At 38.1% G+C, this 25,149-nt stretch overlaps 1 protein-coding gene across 37 annotated transcripts in view; it reads left to right on the forward strand.

Moving 5' to 3' along the window:
- RPS6KB1 (ribosomal protein S6 kinase B1) overlaps positions 1-25,149 on the forward strand; it is a 202,166-nt gene that overhangs the window by 99,282 nt on the left and 77,735 nt on the right. For 15 of the 37 annotated variants that reach the window (XR_007412978.1, XR_007412977.1, XR_007412979.1 and 12 more), the window contains one exon: positions 6,918-14,421. The exons of 18 other annotated variants lie outside the window; for them this stretch is intronic. The gene's annotated coding sequence lies outside the window, so the exon portion shown is untranslated. Of the gene's footprint in view, positions 1-6,917; positions 14,422-25,149 lie in introns of those variants that run through there. 4 more of the 37 variants (XR_007412982.1, XR_007412985.1, XR_007412994.1 and 1 more) reach the window with 1 other exon arrangement.

Raw genomic sequence — 25,149 nt, forward strand, 5'->3', positions numbered from 1 at the left:
GGTCTCCTCTCTCACAATTAGTTGGCTTTCTTTACTGATATGCTTGGATTTCTTTCTCTTTGTTTTTTGCCTATTACTTTTTTTTTTTTGATTTGTGGTTACCATTCAGTTTGTGTATAACATCTTTGTATATAACTGTCTGTATTAAGTTGATAGTCACTTGCCCTTTCACAAAGATGGCGCCGAAGGCGAAGAAGGAAGCCCTTGCCCCTCCCAAAGCTGAAGCCAAAGCAAAGGCTTTGAAAGCTAAGAAAGGTGCTGAAAGGCATGCACAGTCACAAAAAAAAAGATCTGCACGTCACCTACATTCCGACGACCCAAGACCCTGCGTCTCTGAAGGCAGCCCAAATATCCTCGAAAGAGCGCCCCCAGGAGAAACAAGCTTGATCACTATGCCATCATCAAGTTCCCCTTAACTACTGAGTCAGCCATGAAGAAAATAGAAGACAACACACTTGTGTTCATTGTGGATGTCAAGGCCAATAAGCACCAGATCAAACAGGCTGTGAAGAAGCTCTATGACATTGATGTGGCCAAGGTCAACACCTTGATCAGGCCTGATGGAGAGAAGAAAGCATATGTTCGACTGGCTCCTGACTACGATGCTTTGGATGTTGCCAACAAAATTGGGATCATCTAAACTGAGTCCAGCCGGCTATAAATCTAAATCTAAAATTTTTCACCATAAAAAAAAAAAAGTTGATAGTCACTTAAGTTTGAACTCATTTTTTACTCCTCTCCTCCCACATTTTAGGTGTATGTTGTTATAATTTACTTCTTTTTATTGTATGAATCCCTTAGCTGATTTTTTACAAATCTACTTATTTTTATTGCTTTTTGCTTCCTCCTTTCCTTACACTTGCTTATGGTCTTTCCTTTCCTTTTTCCTTTTTTTTTTTAAAGACTTTATTTTATTTGCTCATGAGAGATACAGAGAGAGGGCAGGGGGCAGAGACTCAGGCAGAGGGAGAAGCAGGCTCTATGCAGGGAGCCTGATGTGGGACTCCATCCAGGGTCTCCAGGATCACACTCTGGGCCACAGGCGGCGCTAAACCACTGCACCACCAGGGCTGCCCCTGGTCGTTCCTTTCCACTCAAAGGGTCCTCTTTGATATTTCTTGTAGAGCTGGTTTAAGGGTCATGAATTCCTTTAACCTTTGTTTATTAAACTCTTTATCTCTCCTTCTATTCTGAATGATAGCCTTGCTGAACAGAATATTCTTGACTGCAGATTTTTTCCTTTCAGTGCTTTGAATATATCATGCCACTTTCTTCTGGCCAGCAAAGTTTCTCTGAAATATCAGCTGATAGCCTTAGGGGTTTTCCTTGTGTTTAACTGCTTTCTTTTCTCTTGCTGCTTTTAAAATTCTCTCTGTACCACTACTTTTTGCCATCTTAATTACGATGTGTCTTGGTGTGGACTTCCTTGGGCTGATTTTGTAGGGGGACCTCTGTGCTTTCTGGATCTGGATTTTTTCCTTTCCTAGATTCAGAAAGTTCCCTAGATTCAATAAGTCTACTACTTATTCCATCTAGTGTATTTTCTTTTTTTAAACAGTTTTAAAAGATTTATTTATTTGAGAGAGAGAGAGAGAGAGAGAGATAGCAGGGAGAAGGGTAGGAGAAGAGGGAGAGAAACCCAAGCATACTTCCTGCTTGAGTGAGGAGCCTTGACATGGGGTCAGTCCCACAACCCATGAGATCATGACCTGAGCTGAAGCCAGAAGTCATATGCTTAACTGAACCATCCAGGCACCCCTAGTGTATTTTCTTTTAAAGGCTTTATTTATTTGAGAGAGAGAGAGAGAGAGAAATAGAGGGAAAGGGACAAGCCTGATGTGGACCTTGATCCCATGACCCTGAGATCATGACCTAAACAGAAATCAAGAGTTGGATGCTTAACTGACTGAGCCACCCAGGCACCTCTAGTGTATTTTCTATTTCATTTATTGTGTTTTTCATCTCTGATTCTTTTAAAATCTCATTGTTAAGGGCCTCACTGATGTTCTCCACTCTTTTCTCAAGTCCAGTGACTATCTTTGTGGTTATTACTTTAAATTTTCTATCAGGCATGTTACTTATCTGTTTCACTTAGGTCTCTTGCTATGATTTTGTCCTGTTTTTTCTTTTGGGATATATCCCTCTGTCTCCTCATTTTGTCTAAATCTCTATGTGTGTTTCTGAGTATTAGGAGACAGCTGTGTCCCCTGCTCACCAGAACCTGGAGCTTCAGGAGTGTCTCCTATGTGTGATGTGTGTACTTTGCTATTGGGGCTGAGCTGCTTTTTCCTTTAGTCTAGTTGTCTGCAGTGACTCTCTCTGCTTATTGTGGGTAGTATTTGGCCCTGTGGTGTTAGTGGGCCAGTCTGTGTATGCCTTAGGCTTGAGTTGTGTCAGACCAGGCATTTGCCAGAGATGCAATAGTGCCAAACTGCAGGGCACTTTCCCTCTATTGCCTCTGAGAAGCTTCTGTTCATGGGTGGACCTGCATTCAGACCAGTTGTCTGCTTCTAGCCCACTAATCTGACTTGCTGTGAGTAGTTATCTTTCCCTCTCTCTGGAGCAGGAGTCACTTTGGGGTGGTGTTGGCCATTGTAGAGGCTGCTGGACCTGTGGCACCAGCTTTTACTGGTTCTGGCCATGAGCGTATTAGGGAATGTGGTTCCATTGGAGCATGGCACTGGGAGGGGCTGGGGGTAAGAGGTGAGGATGTCGTGCCAACAAGCTTTGCATGCCCCTAGTCCTCTGCAGGAGGGTCCCTGCAGTGCAGGGACTGAAGTGCTCTACTGCTTAGTTTCACAGAAGCACAGCATGGGGGTGTGGTTGTATGCAGGACAGGGATGCCAGCAAACTTTGTGCACCCTCATTTTTCTGTGGAAGAGGCTCTGTAACTCTGGAACTGAGGTGGGCTGTCCAAAGGGGTAGATTGGAAGAAGCACAGTGCAGAGAGGCTGGATGGCAGTGCCAGCTGCCAACAAGTTAGGTACTGAGTCTCACAGGTGGCCATGTGTTTATGTTGGGGGTAGGGGAAGGAAGGGGCACCTGCCAGTTCCTTTGTACCTGGAGGAGTTTCCCAGTGATTTCTGTCCCTCTTGGACACGCTCTGAAATTAGCAAATGACTCCCTCCCATATATCCCAAGGGCCTTTTAAAAAAAATCCTTTATTTATTTATTATTATTTATTTATTTATTTATTTATTTATGAGAGACAGAGAGAGAGAGAGAGGCACAGACACAGGCAGAGGGAGAAGCAGGCTCCATTCCATGCAGGGAACCAGACGTGGGACTCAATCCTGGGTCTCCAGGACCACATCCGGGACTGAAGGTGGCGCTAAGCCACTGAGCCACCCGGGCTGCCCCCCAAGGGCCTTTCAAAACTACTGCTTCTATGCTGTGTCTTTGTGGGCTGTTTTTAGTACTGTCTCCTTAAGGGCCAGGACTCAGTTTCCTCTTACCCTTCTGGCTCTCCCAGATCTAAGCCTGATGATCATCTTTCTCATTTGGTTTCCTGGTGTGGGGGTCTATTTCTCTATCCTCTCTGTGCCCATGGCATCCCTCCCTCCCACAGACAGCCCCATGAGTCTCTTTAGTTCCCAACTGTGTCTCTATCTTTCCCACCTTCTTTGATGTGGCTTCTCTACACTTCATTGTGGAGTTTATTCTGCCAGTCTTTGTGTTATTTTCTGGGTTATTTACACGGATGTGATTGTTACCTAGTCCTAGTATCCATGGGACAAGGTGAGACTAGGGTCCTCCTACTCCACCATCTTCCCCAGATGACTGGCTTCTTTTGCTTAGCATGTTTTCAAGATTCATCTGTTACAGCGTATATGAGTACTTCATTCATTTTTATTACACTGTGATATTCCATTGTATGAATATGCTTTGTTTTATTTATTCATCAGTTTCTTGGTGTTTGCATTATTTCTGCTTTTTGGCTGTTATGAACAATACTGCTGTGGACATTCATTTACAAGTTTTTGTATGGACATATGTTTTCATTTCTCTTGGGGATATGCCTAGAAGTGAAATTGCTGGGTCATGTGTTAACTATATGTTTAAACCTTTGAGGAACTGCCAGATTGTTTTCTGAAGCAGTTACACCATTTTACATTCCCACCAGCAGTATATAAGGTTCTAATTTCCCCACTTCCTCTCCAACACTTATTATTATCTATCTTTTTTTTAATTATAGCCATCCTAGTGAATGTGAAATAGCATCTCATTGTGGTTTTGATTTGTATTTTGCTGATGGCCAGTGATGTTGAGCATCTTTTCATGTGCTTATTGACCATTTATATATGGTTTTTGGAGAAATGTATTCAAATCTTTTGTCTATTTTTAAATTGGGTTATTTCTTTTTTTAACAATGGAATTGTAGGGGTACTTTATATATTCCAGATGCAAGTCTTTTCTCCCATTGTTTTTCATTTTCTTCTTTTTTGAAGTTTTGTTTATTTAAGTAATCTATACCCAACAAGGGGCTTGATGTAGACCTATTTATACTGACATCAGCAGATGTCTAACATATATTAAATGGAAAAAAAAACAATTACAAAGCAGAGTGTATAGTATAATATCGTTTTTATTTTTATTGAAAGAATCAAAAACGTCTTCATAGAAGAGATATATACGTGTGAAAAGGAAAGTTAAATGTTAAATGTTAATTATGAGTGTTTTCCATTGCTGCTCCTGCTCTCCCAACCTTTCTAGGGAAGGAGGAGTCCTTTATTTACTTGACTAATGAGCCAACTATAGGATTTCTTTGGCTGAAAACTGGAAAAGCCTACAGACTGTTTTACTTGAGAGAAGACTAGGGAAATATAAAGGAAAGGAAAGGGAAGGGGGAGGAAGTTTGAGAAAAGGTGCCTATGACTATGGAGAGAGAGAGAGAAGGAGCAGGTGAGCAGTTTTGTGAGGTGGAGAGAAAATGGCTAACGTAGACACTTTAGAAGTTTTATGGTGACATGCAGTGTCATTTTCATGTTATTCATTTTCTCAAATGAAAAATGTAAAACTGTGGCATTTGTTCCCTTATTTCAAGGCAAAAGGCGAAAGTAGTGAAATAAAAATGACTTTTCATTCTACCCAATGCTTTTAAATAAAATCTTTCTCATTGGTAATACTAAAACAACCAGCTGTCTTTATTTTTGAAGGCCTTGACTAAATTCTCATTACAGATATTTGTTCAAGTGCTGTAGCAATTGGAATTGTCAGCTATAGAAGATGTGTATATGTGCGTATAATCACCTATTGTTTAACACTCTTTATCAGCTTCAGTTCATACCCTTCTGCAGTTTCAGTAACTGCTTGCTTGTATGTAATTTTTCCTTCTTTTTAAAATAGACTATTTAAAAACAATTTGAAATATAAAACAGACTATTTTTCAGAGCAGTTTTAAGTTCACAGCAAAACTGAGAGGAAGGTACAGAGAATTTTCATGTACCCCCTGTCCCCACATGTGGTTATTCTTCCCCGTTATCAATATTTGTCTATAGAGTGGTACATTTATTATAATTGATGAACCTACACTGACACATCATTATTATCCAGAGTCCATAGTTTATATTACAGATCACTCTTGTTGCATATTCTATGAGTATAGACAAATGTGTAATGACATGTATCCACCATTACAGTATCATATAAAGTAGCTTCACTGACCTAAAAATTCTCTGTGCTCTATCCATTCATTTCTCCCTCCCTCCTAAACCCTGACAAACACTGATCTTTTTACTGTCTCAATATATTTCCTTTTCCAGAATGTCATATGGTTGGAATTGTACAGTATGTAGTCTGAAGATTGGCTTCTTTCACTTAGTAGTATTCATTTAAAATTTCCTCCATGTCTTTTCATGGCTGAATACTATTCCATTGTCTGAAGTTCCACAATTTATTTATCCATTCACCTACTGAAGGACATCTTGGTTCCCTCCAAGTTTTGGCAATTATACTATAAACATCCATGTTGAGGGTTTTTGTGTACACTTAACACACAAAACTCCTTTGGGTACATATCATGGAGCTCAGTTACTGGATTGTTTGGTATGGGTTGTTTAGTTTTGTTAGAAATTGCTGGACTACCTTCCAAAGTGGCTATACCATTTTGTAATCCCAAAAGCAATGAATGAGAGTTCTTGTTGCTCCACATCATTGCCAGCATTTGATATCAATGTTGTGGATTTTGCCATTCTAATGATTGTATAGTGGTATCTTGTTTTAATTTGCATTTCTCTGATGACATATGATGCAGAACATCTTTTCATATGCTTATTTGAATGTGTATATCTTCTTTGGTGAGGTGTCTGATACGATCTTTGGCCCATTTTTAAATTGGGTTGTTTATTTTCTTATTGTTGAATTTTAATAGTTCTTTATGTATTTTGGATAACAGTCCTTTATCTGATATCTCTTTAGCAAATACTTCCTCTCAGTGTATGGCTTAACTTTTCATTCTCTTGACAATGTCTTTTGCAGAGCAGAAATGTTTAATTTTAATGAAGTCCAGCTTATCAATTTTTTCTTTTGGGGCACCTGGGTGGCTCAGTGGTTGAATGTCTGCCTTTGGCTCAGGTCATGATCCCAGGCTCCAGGAATCGAGTCCCACATCAGGCTCCCTGCAGGGAGTCTGCTTCTCCTTCCGCCTATGTCTCTGCCTCTTTCTGTGTGTCTCTCATGAATAAATAAATAAAACCTTAAATTTTTTTTTTCTTTCTTGGATCATCGCTTTGATCTTGCAACTAAAAAGTCACCACCAAAACCAAGGTCCTCTAGCTTTTTTCCTATGTTATATTCTAAGAGTTTTATAGTTTTGTGTTTTATATTTAGGTCTGTGATCCATTTTGAGTTAATTTGGGGAAGGGTGTAAGGTAAGTGTCTATATTCATATTTTTAAAAAAATATTTATTTATTCATAGAGACACACACGCAGAGAGAGAGGCAGAGACACAGGCAGAGGGAGAAGCAGGCTCCATGCAGGGAGCCCGACGTGGGACTCGATCCCGGGTCTCCAGGATCACACCCCAGGCTGCAGGCGGCGCTAAACCACTGCACCACGGAGGCTGCCCTATATTCATATATATTTTTTTTGCATGTGGATATACAGTTGTTCTAGCACCATTTGTTGAAAAGACTGTCTTTTGTCCAATGTATTTTGTTCCTTTGTAAAAAATCAGTTGGCTGTATTTATTTTATTATTATTTACTATTATTATTATCAGCAGACTATTTCTGGGCTCTGTATTCTGTGTGATTGATATATTTGTCTAGACTTTTGTATATACCACACTGTCTTGATTCCCGTAGCTTTATAGTAAGTCTTGAAGTCATGTAGTATCAGTCTTCTGACTGTATCCTTCTCTCTCTCTCTCTTTTTTTTTAAGTGTGTGTGTGTGAGAGAGAGAGATAGAGAGTGGGGTGGGAAGGGGCAGAAGAGGAGAGAGAGAGAGAGAATCTTAAGCAGACTCCCTGCCAATCAAGGAGCCTGATGTGGGGCTCAGTCTCACTCCAAAACCATGACCTGAGCCAAAATCAAGAGTCAGATGCTCAACTGCCTAAGCCACCCAGGCACTCCTGTTTCCTCTTTTAACATTGAATTGGCTATTCTGTGCCTTTTCCCTCTACATATCAGCTTAGAATTAGTTTGTCAGTATCTACAAAATAATTTCCTAGGGTTTTGACTGGGATTGATTAATGTATATATCAGGCTGGAAAGAACTGGCATCTTGACAACACTGAGTTTTTCTACTTATGAACATGAACTATCTCTCCATGTATTTAGTTCTTTGATTTCTTTCATCAGAGTTCTGTAGCTTTCCTCATGTATATAATTTTGTATGTTGCAAATTGACCTTGGAAATTGTTATAAGTAGTTCAACCAGGGGTACCTGGGTGGCTTGGGGGTTGAGCATCTGCCTTTGGCCCAGGTCATGATCCTGGGGTTCTGTGATTGAGTTCTGTATCAGGCTCTCGGTAGGGAGACTGCTTCTCTCTCTGCCTATGTCTCTGCCTCTCTCTCTGTTTCTGTCATGAATAAAGAAATACAATCTTAAAAAAGAAGAAAAGAAAAAGTAGTTCAACCAACTTACTCTATTCACATAGTAGGTCCTGGTTCATATAACCATATAAGCTGGTTCATATAAGCTGTAGGAACCAGGATCCAGAGAGCCATACTAAAGAGTTCTTGGCTTTTCTTGTTTGAAAGAGCACTTCTTCTTTTTTTTTTTTAAAGATTTATTTTTATTTATTTATGATAGACACAGAGAGAGAGAGGCAGAGGAAGAAGCAGGCTCCATGCCGGGAGCCTGACGTGGGACTCGAACCCGGGACTCCAGGATCGCACCCTGGGCCAAAGGCAGGCACGAAACCGCTGAGCCACCAGGGATCCCCTGAAAGAGCACTTCTTTCTGGACTTTCATGTTTTAATGGAGAAAGTAATAACACTTACCAGATTCTATCCTTACTCCGCACGGATGTAATAAAACATGGTAGTATTATATGGTTCTGTGTGTGACCTTGAGCAAGCTAGTTCACCTCTTTGTGCCTCAGTTTTCTCAAGTAATTTCATAAGATTGCTATAAAAATTAAATTAGGAAACACATGCAGGTGTTTATAGCGTAGCACCTAGCATATGCTATGTATTCAATAAATGATAGCTAGTAGAAGTTTGCTATTATTGAATTTTCTTCCTCCAGAATTTTAAACTATGTCAGAAAAAACAAACAGCTATCAATTTTCTCAAATTCCACACTTAATTCAATCTGATATAAATCTAGTTGTATCCATGGTAAACTTGAAGTAGTAACGAAAAAACGGTTTTGTTTGGGTTTTGTTTTTTAAATTAAGTTGTGAAAGGAGTTCAAAGGAGCAACAGAATGAAACATACTTAAGTGGTGAAACAATACTCCCTTCTACCTACTTCCCACTCCTCTGCAATCATCAGCATTTATTTCCTTGAGGAAAGGATAATACAAGTGAAAAGCTTTTGAGTTACAAGAACCTGAACTTTGGAGTTATAAAACCCAAGGCCTAAAAGATTCAAGGTATAGAATTCATGCCGTCATCAGAGGATTTGGAAGAATAGATGAAGAGTGAGTCTGCTTACTCCACTCTGGACTAATAAAATGTTTATGGGCCCAGCAGGATGTGGGCACAAAGAAAGAGTGTTCATGAGTATATACATGAAATGTGTAGGCAGTAAGCCTGAGAGAGAGCCCACCTTATTGAAAAGACCAGCAGACTCAAAAAGGCTCTACTGCCAGGACCAATCAGGCATCCCAATACCTAGCAGGGCACAGGTAGGAATGAACACATGGCAGCTTAAATAGATGCTACCCAGAGGCCTCAACATCATGTTCAACTCTGGAACTTAAGTGCAGCCCAGGAAAAGGAAGGAGGGGGACATTTACTGAGATTAAGTTGTTATTGGGTGGAATGGAGGCTCAAAATAGAAATTAAGCCTACTGATATAAAAATAAAGTTAATTTTTTACACTCCTGAGTTAAGGTCTTAAATCTATAAAGATCTAAATATGTTCTCAGTGTCTTACTATAATGTTTAGAAGTGTAATATCCTTCTTGTATCTAAAAAACTATAGGCTGCCTTCCAAACATCATGCCTAGAAAAAAGGTATCATTGTCCATGATGCTAATTACACATTACATAGAAAGTAAATGCTTTAACCATACCAGGGTAGAATTAAAATACATACTTTATTTGGAAGGGGTCCTAAATTTGTAAGAAAACAACATTTTAGAATACTTGGTAGTTAAAATGATTTCCATGTATAGATGCTAAGTTGTCTAGACTTGCTTTATGAAGATGGGCTCCCTCAAACACCACCATCTTAGATAATTCAGCATTCAATGCAACAGCAAAAACATAGCACGTTAAATCTGGCTGGAATGTAGATAGAGACTGACATGTTAGATTTAGTACAACTGTAGAATTAATACTCAAAACCCCCATGCTGCATAGTTTTCCCATATGCTACATAAAAATGCTATATAGTTTCTCACTCACAAGCTGCTATACTAGGGTGCTAGCTGATTTTATGCCTTCAACTTGCTTAATGTTTTCATTTATATACAATAGAGTTTTACATCACATCGGTCAAACAACCTATTGCAAAATAATTTACAGCAAAATCATATTAAATTTATACAAAGTATTGATTTAGCATTAATTTTCAAACTGTGAAAGTCAATAAATTATAAATCTATAAATAAGTTAGTGAAGCAAAAGACATAAATGACAAAAAAAATTAGTCATTGTGTTGTGTATTTGCTTTTTAGATAGCTATATGGGGAAAATATATGGAGGACGACTTCATAAAATTTAAAATTAGTAACATAAAAATAACATAATACACAAAGAAGTAAACTATTTCAACAAAATTGTGAAGAAAAATCACCCAAGAAAGTGGTTCATAATCTTGACATACTGGCATCACAGTTCAGTTGAATGATACCCTGCAAAGAAAAGCATCTTCACACCCTTGTTCTTCCAAAAAATTTTGGAGATAGATTGATAACACAATCTATTTAATTCTCAGAATATCATGTTTCTGTTTGTGTGCATATGTTTGAATATCTTTACTATTTAAAAGACCACATTGAAGACATTACCTTGGCAATATAATAGTTTAAACCCCAGTCGATATTTGAATCTCCTCTACTATGTGCTTTTTTTTTTTTTTTTTTTTTACTATGTGCTTTAATAAGCAATCACCCAGCCTACATTTGATCACCTGCAGTGATGTGAACTCACTATCTCTGATACATAACTGTCTATTTGTTTTAGCTTTGACTGGTTACTTAGAAATTGTAGCAATGCCAGTTTTGTTTTCATTTTGGTCAGAGAAACCTTTCTTCTAAGACCATATTTACCAGATCCTTTGTAACCCAATCTCAGTGGTGTCAAGTAGGCACAATAGAGATCAGATAAGAGAGGACTCCTGGGTGGCTCAGCAGTTGAGCATCTACCTTTGGCTCAGGGCCTGATCCTGCAGTTCCAGGATCGGGTCCCACATTGGGCTCCCGGCATGGAGCCTGCCTCTCTCTCTGCCTGTGTCTCTGCCTCTCTCTCTCTGTATGTGTCTCTCATGAATAAATAAAATCTTAAAGAGAGAGATTAGATAAGAGAGTCATTATGGGTCATCCCAGGATTCCAGGATCGAGTCCCACATTGGGGGTCCCTGCATGGAGCCTGCTTCTCCCACTGCCTATGTCTCTGCCTCTCTCTCTCTGTGTCTCTTGTGAATAAATAAATAAAATATTTTAAAAAGTCATTATGTTAATGAAGATACCATTATAATTGCTTAGAAGAAAAGTCCTTCATTTTGACACATTTTCTTGTTAGTTGCTGTTTTCATTAGTTACTATTGTTTAGTGAAAAAAGAGGGTTTTCATTTGGAGAATTATGTCATGAGAATGTACATTCCTGTCAAGAGTCCTGAGTCCACTGTGATTGGACTAGTTGAGGTTTAGTTCCTGTGCCCACCATAGGCCAGGGGAATGGGATGCATTAAACTTGGTATGTGCTTTAACTCTAGGCCCTGTGGTAGTATCCTGTCAGATCATGTCGATTGTGAAAGGGTGAGCAATGAATCACAAAGGAAAATTAGGGCTATGACTAGGTCTACTGTGAATGTTGTGCAGGTTGTGCACTGCACAACTCCAAAGGTCAGCATTCACACTGTCTGCAATGTGATTAGCACCCCCTTGGAATTTTTCAGTGTACAACCTATGCAGCTTTATGCAGTAATCCTAAGCCATGACTTGGAAAAGAAAGAAATGCTGGAGAAGCAAATTACAAATATCCTCTATTCTAATAAACTACTTTGCTTATCTATTTGTTCCCTAAAAGCTTAAGAGAGTACTTATGATCCTTTAATTTTTTTTAACTTATGATCCAATTTTAACTGTTTCCCTGATCTATTTATTTATTTAAAAAAATTTTTTTTAAGATTTTACTTATTTATTCATGAGAGATACACAGAGAGAGAAAGAACACAGGCAGAGGGAGAAACAGGCTCCATGCAGGGAGCCCAACGTGGGACTCGATCCTGGGTCTCCAGGATTACACCCTGGACTGAAGGTGGCGCTAAACTGCTGAGTCACCAGGGCTGCCCTCCCTGATCTATTTATATGTCTTGTCTCTGAAACAGTAGTTTTTAAAAATGGTACTATTTTTTTTTTAATTCAAGTTAGTTAACATATAGTATAGTATTGGTTTCAGGGGTAGAATTTAGTGATTCATCACTTATATATAATATCCAGTGCTCATCTGAACAAGTGTCCTCCTTATTGTCCATCACCCATTTAGCCCATCCTCCCACATACCTCCCCTCCAGTATTCCTCAGTTCTCTACATTCAAGATCTCTTATTGTTTACCTCCCTCTTTGTTTTCCTCTTGTTTTATTTTTCCTTCCCTTCTCCTATGTTCATGTATGTTGTTTCTTAAATGCCACATATGAGTGAAATTGTGTATTTGTCTTTCTCTGACTGACTTATTTCGCTTAGCATAATACCCTCTGGTTCCATCCATGTCACTGCAAATGGCAAGATTTCATTCTTTTTGATGGCTGAGTAATATTCCTGTGTGTGTGTGTGTGTGTGTGTGTGTGTGTATGTGTGTGTCAGTGTCACATTTTCTTGATCCATTCATCAGTCAATGGACATTTGGGCTCTATCCATGATTTGGGTATTGTGGATAATGCTGCCATAAAAATCGAGGTGTATGTGCCCCTTCAAATCACTATTTTTGTATCCTTTGAGTTAATACCTAGTAATACAATTGCTGAGTTGTAGGATAGTTCTGTTATAACTTTCTGAGGAACCTCCATACTGAAACAGTAGTTTTCAATTCTTTTTTTTTTTTACTACAATATGCACAAAGAATGACTTTCATATAAGTTTACATGTAGGCTACATATAATCCTGAATATGTACTCAAACTCTACCCTTTTGTCACTTATTCAAGAAAATACAACTGTGCTCTCTTGGGAACAAAAGAGAAGTGAGAGCCTTGGACCTTGTGTGGAATGTGGTGTTCGTGAAGTGTGAGTCCTGCCCTTCCCCATAGGAAGTCAAGTTATATGGGAGATCCTTAGAGGATCTCTTGTAAACTGTGTTTTGAGGGAAGTGCCTGCAAGAAGGAGTGACTGGCATTTTGGTATCGCAGATGTCCACACCTCTGTTTAGGTGGCACATCTGATCTATCACCTGTCTGAGCAAGGGAAGAGTAAATATGAAAGAAATGGAGAGACAAAGACTGGGCTTGGTGGAGCAGCCTACATTCTCTTGTATTAGAACAAGGATGTCAGCCTTTCTCAGGGGTTGGGAGGTATAGAAAGCAACTACCTGTCCAACAGAGCTTCTCACTGACTGAAGGTACCCCAACAATGAAAGGCTAAAGGAGACAAGCACAGACGTGGTAAAAGTGAAGCTAGAACCAGACCTCTCAAGACTGAGAACTGAGTTGTGGTGAGGCCCCATCACACGCCCCAAGAAACCACACAGTAGCCATAGGAAGAAGTAGACAATTGAACACCTTTCACATAGAAGATACTTTGGTGGTCATGGTGGTGAGCTACCCAGATTTCCATTCAAGAAAGAACTTGCTTTTCAACTGCAGGAAGTGCAGTTAGCTGACCACCTCCAGCTGCAACATCTCCAGGATTAGATGCAGAATTTGAGCTAGGGCCTATGCTTTTTCTGGGTAGCCCTTAGTGACAAAACACAGTAGGCGAATAAGGCCTGGCCTCTTCTGCTTGGTGCAAGACTCCTCTACTGTGCAGTCTTTGCTTCATAGCTCCTTCTTGGTTGATTGAGACTTTGTCAGACCTGCATCACATTCTGAGATTATCCCTTTCTGATTTTGTTTCCCCGACCCTATCCTTTATCTTTTGTAGGCATTACTCTTTATATCTTGTACTCCTAACTCTGTTGCAGTATCTACTTCTTGGACAACTTGTACTAACACAGTATCCTTGACCAGTTAGCATTTACCAGAGAAATAGTGACAAGTCACTTCCATACCCAATTAGAGAAAGGGAAGTTTGCTGTTTTCACCCTTCCAGGTACTACCAGCAGCAGGGGAGTAGAAACAGAAAGGTGAGGAGACAGAAGTAAAGCAGATGATTCCTCCTTCCCACCCCATCCTTTCAGCTTTGGGTCAAGCCTTCTCTGGGAAGGAAGGGGGGATGAGAAAGAAACTAAGTTAAAATTAGGGTTACCATGGGACATCTGGGTGGCTTAGGGGTTGAGCATCTGCCTTTGGCAGAGGGTGTGACCCCAGGGTCCTGGGATCAAGTCCTGCATCAGGCTCCCTGCAAGGAGCCTGCTTCTCCCTCTTTCTATGTCACTGCTTCTCTCTCTGTATCTCTCATGAATAAATACATAAAATCTTAAAAAAAAAAAAGCACTGGGGTTACCAGATTTGCAAATAAAAATACAGGACATCCAATTAAATTTGAATTTCAGATGAACATTGAATAACTTCTCAGTATAAGTATGTCCCAAATATTGCATGTTTCTTTTTTTTTAATATTTTATTTATTAGAAACAGAGAGGCACAGACACAGGCAGAGGGAGAAACAGACTCCATGCAGGGAGTCTGATGTGGGACTTGATCTTGGACCTCCAGGATCATGCCCTGGGCTGAAGGCAGCACTAAACCACTAAGCCATCGGGGCCACCCCATATTGCATGTTTCTAAATACATTTTTTCCAGACTTAGTTGTTTGTTTTAAGGGATAAACTTTTAATCCTCAAAAGGGATCAGAAAGGTATAGAATTTGACCAAGATGTTAAAGGGAAGAAAGAGATTCAACATAGTACAGCTGGACCCATGAGAGAAAAAAAAGTTTCAAATTTGAGATTAAACTTTTCAATAAACTGGTTATATGCATAAGCATATAGAGTAAATCTTTCCAACACTTCTATACTTTAATTGTGATTAGTAACAATTATTAGATGCTATAATGCACCAATGGCTTGGTGTCTTCTATTGAACCCTGATTTCAAAGACACTTCAGTGGAATGTCATCTATTTAAGTTGAAGGGTGTAAAAAAACCTTCCTATACTCTCAAAAATCCTTAGAGCTGTCCAAAAGAAAGTAAAAGAAAAGAGCTTTGTTCTTTTGCCCTGCACTTGCTTGAAACTTCTAAATTTTTAACCTTGGGTAACAAGTTCATCCTATCAACTCCTAGCCATTGTTGCATGCTGCAGAAGAGGTAGCTATCACACCCTCTTATCTCACCTCTCTGTCAAGGTCAACAGCTAGACAGAGCCCAGAGTGGAGAGGGTGGAACTTAAAATTGCTTATGAAATATATTTGTTCTGAGGAGGACCTGAGGGGTGAGTTCTGGAAGAATAAACAAGAGACAATTTCCAGAGGGCAAGAGAACAAAATATAGTGAGGAAATACAGCTCAGACACACATATTGTGCAATGTATGTATTGGGGTGGGGGGCAGGCAATTACAGGTTTATGCTCAGGAATGAATGAATTAATTGAACAAGCAGATATTTCTTGGTTCTTGAATTTTATTTTATTTTATTTTTATTTATTTATTTTTTTTTTTGGTTCTTGAATTTTAATCACACCTTTTAAAGAGTGTAAGTAACATTTATGTAAAAACATATCTGACTGGGAAGAAATATACCACAATGCTATTTCACACAATATATTTTTGGTATATTCTCTATGAACTGTGTATGTATCATTTTTATGATTCTTAAACAGACCCATTTGTGCCAGCATTTTAATACCATAAATAAATGCCCATAAAACAATTTTTTTACTTCTTTTGACTCTTTGCTGTTTCCATTGTTTATAGCAATGTAATGATTAAGAATATTTTTTCATCTGAAATTGACTTATAAATGATTACCTAGTTGAGTGCATCAAATAATCATATAAATGAAATGAATAATGGGGAATTCTGATTTTACCCGTACACTCAGCCTTATTGGAAAGGGTAGTTGTGTAAATTAATAATATCATATCTAGGTGTAAAAGACCAACATAAATAATTTATATGTGTTCCTTTTTTTTTTTTTAATTTTTATTTATTTATGATAGTCACAGAGAGAGAGAGAGGCAGAGACATAGGCAGAGGGAGAAGCAGGCTCCATGCACCGGGAGCCCGACGTGGGATTCGATCCCGGGTCTCCAGGATCGCGCCCTGGGCCAAAGGCAGGCACCAAACCGCTGCGCCACCCAGGGATCCCTATGTGTTCCTATATTAATATAATATAGTATAGTTTAAGTGAAGGAAGCGTTGGGTTGATAAGAACCATCAAATTTATAATTATTTTATTATTTTATTTTTATTTTTTAGAATTCTTTTAATATCAGGCATTTTATAGATAAATATTCTATAAAGGCCACATAGAACCTAGATTCCATAAAATCCAGGTAATATATTGATCTCATATCTGTAAATCAACAATTTGATCTTCACATGAATGCATTCCACTTCATGCTTCATCATAAATTTAAATTTAGAATTATGAAGGTTTTATATTTTTTTCAATAGAACGATAAAATCTCATCATAGAGATCATCAACTGAGCCTCATGCCTCTAGGCAGAACCATAATTAAGTCATCTTAGATGGGTAATTGTCCATCCAGTCAGAGTCTGTAACATGCTCAGTATTCCATTCTTATAAAGATCTTTCAACAGAAGTTTCTTTATTATGTTTTAATTTAAGTATTTGCTTTTCAGTTTAGTCCCACTTCATCTGACTTTATATTACATATAGGAATTTATCCCATTATAAACATTTATGCAGTAAGTTTCCTTATTTCATCATTTCATTTTACTCAGTGCCACCCTGATGAGAAAATATTGTTTCATGTTCATCGTTAATGTTATTTGCTTATATATTAACTACATTTTCTTCTCTTTTATCAGAGTATAATGATTTACTATTACATTGCCCATTTAATTGATATCTGTATATGGTGCTTTCTTTTTTCATATAATTTGCTTTGACAAAGCAAAAAATGGCTCTCATGTATTTATCCGTAATTTATAAGTACTAAGCTGTAGTAATTTGAGCTCATACAGATGGCTTACCTTGAGTAAAATTATTGAAGAACGCTGAAATGTATACGAATGAGAGACGATTATCATCTATCAGATCCATGATTTCCCGCAATCTATGTTTTTAGTGGTGTTTAATTGTTGTCAGTACCTGGCACAGTATTTAGGACTGGAGCAATAATTAGTATGAATAATAATTTAACCACTATGATGCATCTCCTATTGATAAAATAGCCCTTAAAAGATGGCAATGCGGGTTTCTAATCTGTCTGGATAGCATGGTGCCCTGCGTTCTCCTTCCCTTTGACACTGAACCACTTGTTGCTCCAGATAACCGAAATATAACATATAAGCAAGGATGGGTTTTCATCAAAGCAGCCCTATATGAGAGATGAGGAAATATTTAGGGTACCAGGCACATAGGTTATATACAGTGGGGAATGTCTAGAGATGAAACTAAAAGTATCACATGGTTAAGGGCCTTGTATGTTACACAGAAGAGTTTGGATTTTGTTCTTAAGAATTAATTATAGGGCAGCCTGGGTGGCTCAGCCATTTAGCGCCACCTTCAGCCCAGGGCGTGATCCTGGAGACACGGGATCGAGTCCCACGTCGGGCTCTCTGCATGGAGCGTGCTTCTGTCTCTGCCTCTCTCTCCGTGCGTCTCTATGAATACATAAATAAAATCTTAAAAAAATTAATTATAGCATTAGGCAGGGACCTTGAAGAAGTATTATGCAGATTTAGATTTAGAAAGAGCATTCCACAGGAGAACAGTGGAATGGTAGGTATACAGATAGAAAAATGGCAAAGGCTTGATCTAAGGCAATGATGTGGAATGAAGGGAAAGGGTGGAATTGAGAATTACAAAAGGTAGAATAAAGAGGATTAGGTGGTTGATTAAATATCCTCTAAATCTGAAATCCATTAACACATTAACAAAGCACACAACATGGAATTTCATCCAAAGGAAGATTGAGCTACTAATAGACAGCAAGAAGGCAAGAATGCTGGACAGCCATAAAAAACAGCAAATATGCACTACTGAATCAAGGCAAATTAAGAGAGGCTATTTTTTCCATTTAACTTAAATCTTTCCTATTTTGGTTAATCCATTTTGTCATAAAACATTGCAGTTTTCTTTCACAATACCTTTAAGTGGCACGCATTTATCATTTCTTCTTCTAAATCCTGTTGCAATCAGATTCACAGGCAGAGTATAGTACTCATATGCCCTATCCTACTTTTTGGCAGTAGCTTCGGGGAAAAATAATGGCAACGTTGCATAAAAGCTACAATTAGAGTTCTGTCTTTAGATCTTCAAAATACTTTAGAATAGTAGAAGTATTTTTTATGTATAAAAAGACTCTTAGCAACTGAAAAGTTATTAGCATTCTTTCAAAAGCCAGTATCAATCTTGGCAAGCTTGTATTTTTTTCCAGCTTTATTGAAATGTAATTAACCTATAACGTGTAAATGTAAGGTGTACAATCTGTTAATTTGATTTACTTACATACTACAAAATGATTACCATAGTAGGATAGTTAACTCTTCCCTCACCTCATATAATTACCATTTCTTTTTTGTGATTAGAATATAAGATCTACTCTCAGCAACTTTCAAGTATATATACTGCAGGCTTTTAAACTATAATCACCATGCTGTACATTAGGTCCCCAGGACATTTTATTTTATTTTATTTTTTTTAAAGATTTTATTTATTTATTCATGAGACACACACACACACACACACAGAGGCAGAGACACAGGCAGAGGGAGAAGCAGGCTCCATGCAGGGAGCCCGACGTGGGACTCGATCCCAGGTCTCCAGGATCAGGCCCTGGGCTGAAGGCGCGCTAAACTGCTGAGCCACCCGGGCTGCCCTCCCAGGACATTTTATAACTGGAAGTTTGTACTTTTTATCAACATCTCCCCAAATCTTCCCACCCCTTACCCCATCCCTTCAGGCCCCTGGCAACCATCATTCTGGGTAAGGACTTCCAGTACTACCTATGTTGAATACAAAGGGGACCCTTTGCTGTTTCTGATCTTGGAGGAAAAGCTTTCAGTAATTCACTGCTGAGTATGATGTTTGAGCTTATCATATATGGCCTTCATTATGTTCATTTTATACCTAATTTATCGAGGAATTTTATCATGAAAGGATATTGGATTTTGCCAAATGCTTTTTGTGAAGCTATGGATGTGATCATATGATTTGTCTTTCATTCTACTTACTGATTCGCCTGTGTTGAATCATCCTTACAACCCTGGGATAAATCCTTTTGATCGTAGTGTATAACCCTTTTTAATATTCCACTGAATTCAATTTGCCAATGTTTTGTTGAGAGTTTTTGCATCCATATTCATTGGGGATATTTGCCTATAATTTCCTTTTTGTGTGTGGTGTCCTTATCTGACTTTGGTAGAAGGGTACTGCTGGTCTTATGAACTGAGTTTGGGAGTATTTCCACTTCTTCAGTTTTTGGAAGAGTTTGAGAAGGATTGGCTTTAATTTTTCTTTAATGTTTGGTAGAATTTACCAGGGAGACCATCTGGTCCTGGGCTTTTCTTATTAGATATTTTATTACTGCTTCAGTAATCTTACCCATCTTACTCATTATGAGTCTGTTCAGATTTTCTATTTCTTTATGATCAGTCTTGATAGGTTTTATGTTTTGAGGAATTTGCCCATTTCTTTTTGGTTATCCAGTTTGTTGATATGTAATTGTTTAAATTTTTTTTTTTTTATGGTAGTCACAGAGAGAGAGAGAGAAGAGAGAGAGAGAGAGGCAGAGACACAGGCAGAGGGAGAAGCAGGCCCCATGCACCGGGAGCCTGACGTGGGATTCGATCCCGGGTCTCCAGGATCGTGCCCTGGGCCAAAGGCAGGCGCCAAACTGCTGCGCCACCCAGGGATCCCGATATGTAATTGTTCATGGTAGCCTCTTATCCTGTCTTTCTGTGGTATTAGTTGTTACATCTCCTCTTATGTTTCTGATTTTATGTACTTGAATCTTCTTTTTTCCCTTAGTCTACTCAACGTTTTTCAATTATGTTTATATTTTCAAAAAGTACCTCTTCAGTTTGTTGATCTTTTAAATTGTTTTTCTGGTCTCAATTTATTTCTGCTGTCATCTTTGTTGTTTCTTTTTTCTGCTAACTTTGGGCTTCATTTGTTTTTGTAGTTCCTTAAGATATAAAGTTAGTTTGAGATCTGTTTTCTTAATGTTTTCTTTAATGCTATAAATTTTCCCCAAGTGCTGCTTTTGCTACATAAGTGTTGGTATGTTGTTGTTTCCATTGTCATTTGTTTTAAGATAATTTTTAATTTTTTTCTTTTTGACCCATTGAAAGTGTTTTAACTTCCACATGTTTGTAAATTTCCAGTTTTTCTCTTGTTATTGATTTCTAGCTTTATACCATTATGGTCAGAAAAGACACTTAGCATGATGTTCAGCTTCAATTTACCAATATTTGTTTTGTGTTGTAACACAATCTATCCTGAAGAATGGGTTTTTTAAAATTATTAAAAATTTATTTATTTATTTATTTATTTATTTATTTATTTTGGAGAATGTTCTATGTGCACTTGAGGATGTATTCTGCTGTTGTTGGACGGAATGTTATATATATATATGTATGTATTAGGTCCATTTGTCTAAGATATAGTTTAGTTCCAACATTTCCTTACTGATTTTCTGTCTGGATGGTCTACGATTGTTGACAGAGGGGTATTGAAGTCCTCTACTATTACTGTGTTATTGTCTATTTCTCCCTTCCGATCTGTTAGTTTCATTTTAATATATTTAGGTGCTCCAATGTTGGGTGCATATATGTTTATGATTGTTACTTTCTTGATGAATTGACCTTTTTATCATTATATAACGACCTTATTTATCTCTTGTTAGTTTGGGCTTAAAGTTTATTTTATATGATATAAATATAGCTTTCCCTTCTCTATTTTTTTTAAGATTTTTAAAAAATTTATTTATTCATGAGAAACACAGAGAGAGAGAGAGGCAGAGACACAGACAGAGGGAGAAGCAGGCTCCATGCAAGGAGCCTGATGTGGGACTCGATCCACGGTCTCCAGGACCACACCCTGGGCTGCAGGTGGCGCTAAACCGCTGCGCCCCCAGGGCTGCCCATCCCTTCTCTCTTTTGGTTTCCACTTGCATGGAATACTTCTTTCCACCTCTTCACTTTATGCCTCTATGTGTCCTTAAAGCTGAAGTATCTTGTAGGCATGATATGATTGAATTTTATTGGTGGTGGTGGTGGTAGTGGTGGTGGTGATTTTGGTCCATTCAGCCACGTTATGCCTTTTAATTGGAAAATTTAATTCATTTAAATTTAGAATAATTATTGATAGGTAAGGACTTACTAGTGCCATCTTATTTTCTGTTTTTAGTTCTCTCATTTTACTTTTTCTCTTTTGCCTCATTCCCTTGTGAATTGATGATTTTATATAGTGGTATGCTTTGAGTCTCATCTCTTTACCGTTGTTAATCTACTGTAGGTTTTTGCTTGGTGGTTACAATGAGGCTTGCATAAAATGTTTTATAGATATGTGAGTCTATTTTATGCTGATAATTTAGCTTCATTACCATACATTCTACCCTTTACTTTCTCTCTTTTATGTTTTTAATTATCACAATTTCTTTTTTAATATTGTCTAACCATTAACAAATTTTTGTAGCAGTAGTTATTTTTTATACCATTGTCCTTTAAATTTAACCTTTATACTAGAGTTAAATGCTTAACATACAACCATATTATAGTATCAGAGTATTCTAATTTCACTGTATACTTACCTTTATCAGTGTGTTGTATATTTTCATATTACTAATTAACATCATTTCAGGGCACCTGGGTGGCTCAGGCAGTTAAGGGTCTGCCTTTGGCTCAGATCATGATTCCAGAGTTCTGGAATTGAACCCGGAATCAGACTTCTTGCTCTGTGGGGAGCCTGCTTCTCCTTTTTCCTCTGCCTGCCTCTCTCCCTGCTTGTGTGCTCTCTCTCTCTTCAAATAAATATGTAAAATCTGGGTCCCTGGGTGGCGCAGTGGTTTGGCGCCTGCCTTTGGCCCAGGGCACGATCCTGGAGACCCGGGATCGAATCCCACGTCGGGCTCCCAGTGCATGGAGCCTGCTTCTCCCTCTGCCTATGTCTCTGCCTCTCTCTCTCTCTCTCTCTCTCTGTGTGACTATCATGAATAAATTAAAAAAAAATTTTCAAATAAATATGTAAAATCTTTTTTAAAAAAATTAGCATTGTTTTATTTTAGCTTAAAGAACTCCTTTCAACATTTTTTTATAAAAGAAATCTAGTGGTGATCTTCTTCAGCTTTTGTTTGTCTGGGAAAGTCTTTATCTCTCCTTCATTGTGAATGACAGTTTTGCTGGGTAGAGTATTCTTGGTTGGCAGGGTTTTTTTTTTTAAGGACTTTAAATATATCATCTTATTCTGTTCTGGCCTATAAAGTTTCTGCTGAGAAATCTGCTCAAAGCCATATGAGGATTTTCTTGTATTAATTACAGGCATTTTTCTTTTATGATTTTCTCTTTGTCTTTGATATTTGACAGTTTTATTTTATTTTATTTATTTTTTTTGACAGTTTTATTTTAATATGTCTTAGAGAAGATGTCTTTAAATTGAATTTAGGGGAAACCTATAAAATTCGTGAACTTGGATATCCAAATCTCTCTCCAAATTTGGGAAGTTCTCAGACATTATTTCTTTTGTTCTTTCTTGTTAAAAAATATTTATTTGAGAGAGAGAAAGTGAGTGAGAGAGAGCACAAACTTGGGGGAGAGGCAGAGGGAGAGGGAGAAGCAGACTCCCCACCAAGCAGGGAGCCCAACGTGGGGCTCGATCCCAGGACCCTAGGATCATGAACTGACCTGAAGACAAATGCTTAACCAACTAAGACACCCAGGTGTCCAACATTACTTCTTTAAGCTTTCTATACTTGTCTGCCCCTTTCTCCTTCTCTTCTCCTTCTGGAACTCCAATAATTCATAAATTGTTTCTTTTGATGTTATTCCATAGATCACATAGACTTTCTCCATTCTTTATTATTCTTTTTCCTTTGTTCTTCTCTGATGGGTAATTTCAAAATTTTTGTCTTTTGATTCAAAGGTGCTTTTTTTCTTTTGGATCTATTCTGATATTGGTGCTCTCTATTAGATCTTTCATTCATTATATTTTTCAGTTCCAGAATCTGTTTTTATTTCTTTTATGATTTCTATCTCTTTGTGAAACCTCTCATGAGGTTTGTTCATGTATTGTTTTCCTGATTTTGTTGAATTGTCAATGCTTTCTTATAGCTCATCGAGATTCCTTAAAACAGCTATTTTGAATTCTTTTTTTTTTTTTTTTTTTTTTTAGCTATTTTGAATTCTTTATTGGGTAAATAACAGAAATCCATGTAGTTGGGGCCAGTTACTATGAGATTATTGTGATCTCTGGTGGTCTCATGTTTCCCTGATTCTTCATGTTCTCTAAAGTTTTATGTTGCTGTCTTCATATTTGAAGTAGCAATCACCTCCTCCAGTTTTTACTAACTGCCCTCTATAATTGTCCAAATTTATATGTTTTAAGTCACTAAACTTTGACGTGGAATATTACACGGCAGTAGATACAGGAACATTTGTGTATGTTGAGTCTTCTCCTCTCTTTTAGTGGCTAGATAGTATGCCGTTTTTAAAATGTATTTTAGGGATCCCTGAGTGGCGCAGCAGTTTGGCGCCTGCCTTTGGCCCAGGGCGCGATCCTGGAGACCCGGGATCGAATCCCACGTCGGGCTCCCGGTGCATGGAGCCTGCTTCTCCCTCCTCCTGTGTCTCTGCCTCTCTCTCTCTCTCACTCTCTGTGTGACTATCATAAATAAATAAAATTTTTAAAAAAATGTATTTTAAAATATATTTTAAAATATGTTTTTAAAACAATTTATTTAAACAGTCTCCAATGTTTCATTATTACAAATAATAGTGCAGTGAATATCTGTATACATGTTATGTATATTATATATATAGTGAAAGTATATTTAAAGGACAAATTCCTAGAAGTAGATGTTAGTTCAAAGGATTTATGCATGTGTAATTTTTTAGATATTTTACAATGGCTCCATAGAGTTACATCAGTTTTCATAACCTGCAGAAATGAATAAGAATGCCTATTGTCTCATATCACCAATATAGTATGAAATCAACTATTTTTTTTAATTTTTTAAAATTTATTTATGATAGTCACAGAGAGAGAGAGAGAGGCAGAGACATAGGCAGAGGGAGAAGCAGGCTCCATGCACTGAGAGCCCGACGTGGGATTCGATCCCGGATCTCCAAGATCGCGCCCTGGGCCAAAGGCAGGTGCCAAACCGCTGCGCCACCCAGGGATCCCGAAATCAACTATTTTTTTAAAGACTTTATTTATTTGACAGAGAAAGAGAGAGAGCAAAAGCAGAGAGAGTAACAGAGGACGAGGGAGAAGTAGCCTCCCCGCTGAGCAGGGAACCCAATACGGGGCATAATCCCAGGACACTGAGACCATGACCCTAGCCCAAAACAGACACTGAGCCACCCAGGGGTCCTGAAATCAACTTGTTTAAACCAGTCTCCTGGGTGAAAAAAATAGTATCTCAATTGTAGTTTATTTATTCATTTATTTAAAATATTTTATTTGTTTATTTATTTGAAAGAGAGAGAAAGCATGAACATGGGGAGGGCAGAAAAAGAAGGAGAAAGAATCTCAAGCAGACTCTGATGAGCATGAAGCCTGATGTGAGGCTCAATCTTGGGACTATGAGACCATGAACTAAGCTGAAATCAAGAGTCAGACACTTAGCTGACTAAGCCACCCAGGCATTCCTCAATTGTAGTTTAAATGGGCATTTATTTTATTATGAGAGAATTTGAACATCTTTTCATTTCTTTTTTAAAGATTTTATTTATTTGTTCATGGGAAACACACAGAGAGAGACAGAGACAAAGGCAGAGGGAGAAGCAGGCTCCCCATGAAGAGCCCGATATGGGACTCAATCCCTGGACTGGGATCACGCTCTGAGCCAGAGGCAGATGCTCAACTGCTGAG

This window comes from Canis lupus, chromosome 9 (assembly GCF_003254725.2).
Source record: "Canis lupus dingo isolate Sandy chromosome 9, ASM325472v2, whole genome shotgun sequence".
NCBI lineage: Eukaryota > Metazoa > Chordata > Mammalia > Carnivora > Canidae > Canis > Canis lupus.